This window comes from Pseudoliparis swirei, chromosome 1 (assembly GCF_029220125.1).
Source record: "Pseudoliparis swirei isolate HS2019 ecotype Mariana Trench chromosome 1, NWPU_hadal_v1, whole genome shotgun sequence".
NCBI classification, from domain to species: domain Eukaryota; kingdom Metazoa; phylum Chordata; class Actinopteri; order Perciformes; family Liparidae; genus Pseudoliparis; species Pseudoliparis swirei.
In genome coordinates this window covers 188,775-196,120 of record NC_079388.1, presented here as the reverse complement: position 1 = coordinate 196,120, position 7,346 = coordinate 188,775, and the positions used below count along the sequence as shown (strand labels likewise).

At 47.3% G+C, this 7,346-nt stretch overlaps 1 protein-coding gene across 9 annotated transcripts in view; it reads left to right on the top strand.

Moving 5' to 3' along the window:
• vars2 (valyl-tRNA synthetase 2, mitochondrial) overlaps window positions 1-7,346 on the top strand; it is a 58,945-nt gene that overhangs the window by 38,912 nt on the left and 12,687 nt on the right. The gene's annotated exons all lie outside the window — the stretch shown is intronic.

The following is a 7,346-nucleotide window of genomic DNA, read 5'->3' as shown; positions in this document are numbered from 1 at the left end:
TCTATTGTTAGAGACCGTCTCAGGGTCACAGGGAGATGACCACTGAGACCAGGAGGAACTGGGTCACTGTCGACACACCAATGGAACCAATACAATCAGAATGTAGAGTAATGCACAGAATAGAGAGATGCCCATCCTTATTTATTGTACTTCTAATTCTCTCGTTCACTCTCTGGCTCACTGGAGACAGTTTCTAAGTCCCTTCATTGCCTCAAGTAAAGCTGAATGTAAGCAGCTAACACTCGGTATATATATATATATATATATTCTGTAACTCCCTGGACTTCCTGTTCACTCCGTGCATCCTTTACTTTGAGCTCGCCTCATTGGCTGTGATCCTGGCTGCAAATAAGTCTGTCAAAGACCGAATGAGACAGCCTCCCCAGGGTCCTAGTGCCTGGGGATTATGGCGTTTTTTGTGACAGAGCTCATTGTTGACTATTTTTAGAAAATGCCGTGCGGGCGACTCATGTCGTCACCGCGGGCAACGTGTTGGCTACCTCTAAAGGGTCCAGGAGGCATCCGAGTCAGATGCCCGGACCACCTCAGCTGACTCCTTTTGACGCAAAGGAGTCAGCTGATATCTCTAAGGCTCCTACAGAGGAACCTCATCTTCTTACTCTATCTCTAAGGCTCCTACAGAGTAAACTCATCTCCTTACTCTATTGTTGAGTATTCTGAAACTGGGCACTTCGCAGATGGTGGAAAACAGGCTTCCGGACGCGCATGGATTAAGTTATCAACATTTAATGGCAGGAATTGTAAAACAAACAGTCAACGCTTCCTCTCGTGTCCAGGCTCGCGGCACCTTCCGAGCACACCTCCTCGTCGCCTTACCTGAAAAAGAGAACGATCTCTCTAAAACACGCTGTCTCATAATCTCTCTTGCGCGCCGAAACGTCACTCCGGTTCCGGGCTTTCACAATAAGATTCCCGTCTTGGTTTTGACTGCATTAAAAGTCACCTTCACAATAAAAGTCCCTTGTTATTATGAGTCACTTCACGGAATTCAACCGGCTTCGTCAATCTATAATACTAACATAGTCACTCATGCAATATACATTAATTCTTGCCATTTACATTTGCATAGAGTAAACATTACCCCTATGCTTCATAATACATTAATAACAATATCAATATTCTCCTTAATATTGTCTATTATAATATCTTTCTATATGTATTAATTTAAAACATAAGACCTCTGCAGATGTTATCAAAATAAACTATTACAACTTAACAATCCCTCCTTTTATACTTATCCAATAGTATAAACAACCAAGTAATAGCCCATTTATTTTGACCCTCTATGTAAACAAACATTGTACAACATTTTAATTCTCACTCATTATCATTCAGCATCCCTGTGGAAGAACATCACTCCCTCCTTTCATCCCTGCTTCTCAAGGAAACTAAATAACACTAAGTGTCAGTGTGAATGTATTCATCACACAGGTGAAAAATCCTGCTGTCCTGATGGTTCCGGTTGATGTAACATGTGCACTAAGTGTCTATCTGTGCAGGTGTCTGTGCATCCCTGTGAATCCAGTCCCTCCGCATACATGCTCTGCAACTCCAGTTCTCCAGTTCCTCATTGTCAATGATGGTTGCGATCGTCCCACTCAGCTGAGGGAGCATGGATCACTGCGTCCACAGACTGCAAGCAGTTAACTGTCTACCAGCAATTCACACTCACTAAATCTCAGCTGAGGACTTCTATCTCACATGCAGCTACCTGCATGCAGTGGTTCTCTGCAGTCATCCAAAAGGTTGATGTCTCTCTGGAACCTGTCTCATGGGGAGATATTATTCCTCATGGTTTTCACTGGCTGCGCCGTCCGTCCGTCGGTGGATTCGCATATCCACATGATGTCATCTGTCCCTCTTCCTCTGCATCGCTCTGTCCTCTGCCGAATGGCATCGCAGGGGTCCTCAGGATGGCTCTCTGCTCCTCAGTCTCTCTGAGCCGGTGATGATGGGTGCTCCTGTGGGCAGCTCCTCATGGCAGGTCCTCACAGCAGGCAGCCAGCACACGATGGACGATGCTGGGCGTCAGGTGTAGCTGTTGGAAAATGAAAACACAACACAACACAGCGGCCACTAGGGCGGCTCTATACAGAATGTGACACTTGACTATGACAAATTGTCTATATTTTAATTTCTATATTTAATAAGTATCTAATACTTTCTAGGCTTGAATTCGCAATCTTCAACTGAGTCGGAGGAGCAGCTTCTCACCCTGGGAGGAATCATCTATTAAATGGCCATCCGTCGTCCAACAGAGTCTCAATTACTTATCCAATCTAACTTTATTTATCTTTACTGGTTATGATAAATGTAATTGATCCTATCTATGGCCCTTGACTAGGGCATAGAAATATTCAAATCCTACCAGGATCTGATAGCAGGCAGGTATTCGTCCAGCACCCTCTCGTCGAACCTAAAACAGCTTATGGGGAAAAACAAAACATTTGCACATCGAGGTGCCATTAATGACAGGAGACGGTGAGCAGTGAGTCGATGTTATCTGCACACATCTTCCTGTGTTGCAGTCCTAACTCTAGCTCTAATGTCTCAGTATAATACAAATATGAACATATTTACAAAAATGTGAAATGGTGTCACTGTGTGAGACCACTCACATCGAGGGCGCTCCGAGGTCCTTGCAATGACTTCAGAGCACCCCATTCGCCTGGACTTAGTCCACTGGGCTCCTGGTGGGCTCCGGTAACCTGCTCAAAGAAAAACTTAACTGTGGTTAGTTCATTCCTCAAATATTCTCCAAAGCCACGCCATGAACTCTGCTCCTCCTGGGCGATAGTCTGCTCCTGTGTGAATGTGAATGTGTTAAGTGTTTGGTTGCAAAGCTGTGCCAGTCAGACCTGATCACTCCTCGAGCATATATCTCTGTCATGTAGGGATGCCACCAGAGGATGGAGACCTCTGCTCCGTTCTTCTGGGATTCACATGAGAGGGACCATGTGCCTGTCTTATGAGTCCTTGACACATCTTTGCAGGTGCCACCATGCGTCCATCATGTGATCTCCAGAGACCCTCTTTCTGGCTGGCAACTTTGTGTGCCCACTGATTCTGCTCATAAACTCCTGCTTCTTTCTGCATGCGCTTAATGTCCTTTAATCCAAGTTTCGGGAGTTCCGGTGTGTCAATGGCTGTCGTTGCCTCTTGCCACCGTCGTTGTCAAGTTCTGATGTCCTTTGCATTTCATTTCTGCTACTTTGTGTGGTAGCAGGATGACAGCTGGCTTCTGTGCTTTACTGGTGCATTTGCTGTAGTTAAGAATCCTCTTCTCAACCACTGGGGACCGTCGACATGCACGGCTCCATATGCATAAACTGAATCGGTGTAAATGTTGACTGATTTTCCTTTGGCGTGTTCCAGTGGTTTCGTCAAAGCCACTAATTCTGTGAGCTGTGAAGATGCTGGTTGTGGGATGATTTCAGCTGCAATGGTTGAATGTCTATTCCCTTGTTGTTGATGTTGCTCTCTGTGGCAGTGTCCATCAGTGAACAGTGTTAGACTGTCCAGTGGTTCTTTCTCCAAGTCCATTCTGACCTTGAGATCTTTTCGTGCAATCTCTGCAGTCATGTGGTTCTTCCAGGTTAACTTGTAATCCGTCTGCCATGTTGTTGGGCTCGTTGACAAAGTTGATGTGTGGCTGTTGTAAGAGTTTTGAGATCTTGTCTTGTTGCTGTCATTGAGAACGCACTTGAAGTCAAAAATGTGTGAACGCCTTGTTCTGTGTTGACCTCGAGCTCGTGACACATTACAGGGATCCCAGTTGCTTTGTGCAACCTGCTCACCCTCTATGGTCTCGCTTGAGCTGTAGTACATTAGCTATCTCCTCTATCCTCCTTTTTCTGAAACAACATTTGATTCAGAAAACTCAAGTGGACGCATGTTGTGGTCGGCTTCTGATGTTTGGCCAAACTTCTTGCTTGGATCAACGTTCTTGTGATGTCTCTGGATATTCCACACTGACGGTGTTCAAGTGGAGAGTGGTGGTACTTCATGGTGCAATTAGGCAATGCACAATCCTGAGGTGCTGCTCCATCGATGGCTGTGATGACAAGTCAGGTGACAGATGACAGGTGACAGATGACAGGTCCTCCTCTCGGTCTTCTTCTTGCTGGCAGTCCGGCATCCAGTATCCAAACTGGAGGAAACATGGCTCACTGTCTCTGGGATCCGCTTGTCCCTGTTGCCAAGGAATTATGGCGTCTTGCTTCTGTTGGGAGGCAGGCTGGTGTTGTCCTCCCTCTTGCATGAAGGTGCTCATGGCTTTGCTGACCTCCTGCTTTGTTGCTGTGAATGAGTGTTCTGCATCAGTGGTCCATGTCAATGTGGCTTTCAGGTTACGGTTTCCTGTTTCAGCCAACATGTCTCGGAGTGGCTGTGTGAGAGGCGTGAAGTCAGGAACGTGATGGCGGCTGTATTCAGTTCGGCCAAGGAATGACAGCATGTCTTGTACAGTCTTTGGTTTTGCTGCACTCAAGATGGCAGACCTCTGTCCTGCAGACAATGCGCAGGAGTCTCCTGAGATGAGTTTTCCCAGGAATGTCACTGTTTTTCTTGCAATCTGTGTTTTAGAGCGCTTGACTTTATAACCTGCTCTGGAGAGCAGCGTTGTCTTTGGTCACTCTGAGGCAGACTGCAGCAGTTGGTGCGACAAGCAGTATGTCATCTACATACTGTACGAGAACTGTGTCTTCTGGAATGGTGAGGTCTTTGAGGTCTTGCTTCAGGGCTGCATTGAATAATCCCGGGCTGTCTCTGTAGCCTTGCGGCATTCTGGAATAGGTGTATTGTCTGCCTTCAAACGTAAAGGCAAACATAGTCCTACTTGCTTTGTCAAGGGGCAGACAAAAGAAAGCATTTGCCAAGTCAATGACAGTGAAGTATTGTTGTTTTGGTGACAAGCAGGACACTGCTGTGTAGGTTGGGCACTTGAATGTTCTGTGGCGTTGTGGCACTGTTGATGGCTCTCAGGTCATGTACCATCCTCCAGCCTTTGTTGCCGGATTTGGGAACTGGCAATATTGGAGTATTCCATTTGGACTTTGTGTCAATCAGCACTCCTGCTTCATACAAGCCTTGGATGGTCTCTCGTATGCCATCCTTCTGTTCTTCTTCAGGGATATTGATAGCGCCATACTGCATCTTGATTTGGCTTCAAAATCATTTCCACGTTGTGTTGGTGTGACCAACATCATAGTCTCCTGCTGACCATATTTGGGGCGGCACGTCTTCTAGCATTTCAACAGTGGCAGGATGGTTGGAATGTTCTCTCCATGATTTCTGTCAAGGTCAAGTTGTTGGAGCAGTCCTTTAGAATACGAATGTTGTTGTATTTTCCAATAGTCACCATCGGTGTGTGACAGACAGGGGATGTGGTAGGAATCCCCTTACTCTTGAGACTGCTTTCATCATGGGGCCAAGAGTTCTTGCTTCATGGCCTGCTCCTGTCAGCAGTGTGATGTGAGGGGCGGAGTCAGATTGCAGTGGTCGGGAGACTGCAGGCATTCAGCGGCAACGCCTTCTTTTAATGGCTCCTGTTCTGATGACTTCAATGTCACCTCCTTTTCTTCGTCCCAGGCTTGTTGGTAGGCGTCGTCGACAGCAGTGGTGTAGTTGTAGGTGCAGTGATAGGGATCTTCTGGCATGACATATGGATGTTGTGTCATAATCCATGACTTCCAGTCCATGAATTCTTTGATTAGTCCAGGTGATCCTTGGATTTCTGGCTCCAGTTCGGACCAGTATACTCTGGTTGAGCTTCCTGCTTCTGGGGCGATGTCGGGGCTCATAAACATTATTCGGTGTCCGGCCTGTTGAGGTCCCAAGACTAGTCCCCTGGGGCGAAAGGTAGAGCGGCAGGGGAGCATATGACCGAGATGCCAAGTGTTCGCAGTAGATCCCTTCCAGCAAGGTCAATGGGTGATGATGGGGCATGGAGGTAGGAGTGGTGGAGAATCGTTTTCCCCACAATTGTGTGCAATTTCTTTGTGAAAAATTGCTTCTGTGGTGTTCCGGAATATCCCACAACTGACAGTGTTCGAGTGGAGAGTGGTGGTACTGCATTGTGCAATTTGGCAATGCACGAGACTGAGGCGCCAGTATCCACCATCAGGTCTTTTTCTTCTCCATCTATGGAACATGTGATGACAGGTTCTCATCCAATTGGAACCATAACGCCTTGTGTTGAGTCTCCTGGGATCTGTCATAAGATCTCCTCAGATTCTTGTTCTTGTGTCATCATTTGGCGGTTTGGGTCGCCACATCCTCGTCCTCTCTGTCCTCTTTGTGTAAATCCTTTTTGTGTATATTCTTTTTGTGTATATGCTTTTTGGCGGCCTCCTATTCCTTCTTGGCAGCTCCGCATCCAGTGTCCAGGCTTCCTGCAGAGAAAACATACTTCGCTGTCGTAATCCTCTTCTTGTTGCCAGGTCATGGCTTCTTGCTTCTGTTGGGAGGCAGGCTGGTGTTGTCCTCCCTCTTGCATGAAGGTGCTCATGGCTTTCCCGACTTCCTCACGGATCTGGGTGGCCACGTCAGGTGCAAGAGCCATCTGTTTTTGTGTCTGTCGGTGTTTAAAAGCGTCAGTATCTTTTTCTGCTAGTTGTAGCTTTAACAGCCATCTTTTCGTTGTTTGCCTTCTCCTCTTGTTCATCTTCGAGGTGTTTGGCAATGAAGTGGCTCATATATTCCTTCCATATGTCATAGGTGACATATTTGATGCCCACCGTCTGGTACATTTCTTTGGTGAGTTTGGGTGGGAGTCCTTTTATCACTGCTTCCTTCCATATGTTCATCAAGGTGGAATCTCTGTCGTGTCTGGTGCCTGTAGCTGATTCCCAGGCTTCTGCTGATCGGGATAAGTAGGTCTCACCGTCTTCATCTGGTCTTAACTTGATGGCAGACAGGTTGGCCATGTCGGGGGTAAAGGGCCACCGTGTTCTGATGGCAGCGAACAGGTGTATGTTGACAGTGTCCACATCTTGGCTGTTATGGGCAGATGAGCAGCCAGCATCTCTCTCCAGGTCTTCTAGCTCTCTCAGCGAGGAGCATTTTGCCAGGATTGCCCTCACGTCTCCGACTGCCAAGGGGATGCCGGTGGTGGCAGCGTCGAGTGCCTTTATCCAGGGACTCCTCCTTTCGATATGGGTGGCAGCTGGTCCGTGATGTAGTGCATATCCCTTGGGCTGTACGGCTTGTACTGGGTGACACCGGTGCTTGTTGTGATGAGTGGGGCTTGGATATGTTGTTGTTCCGCTTTGTTTTGGGGGCACTCTGTCTGTGGCAGCGGTCTTGCATGGGGGCTTGTATGTCCG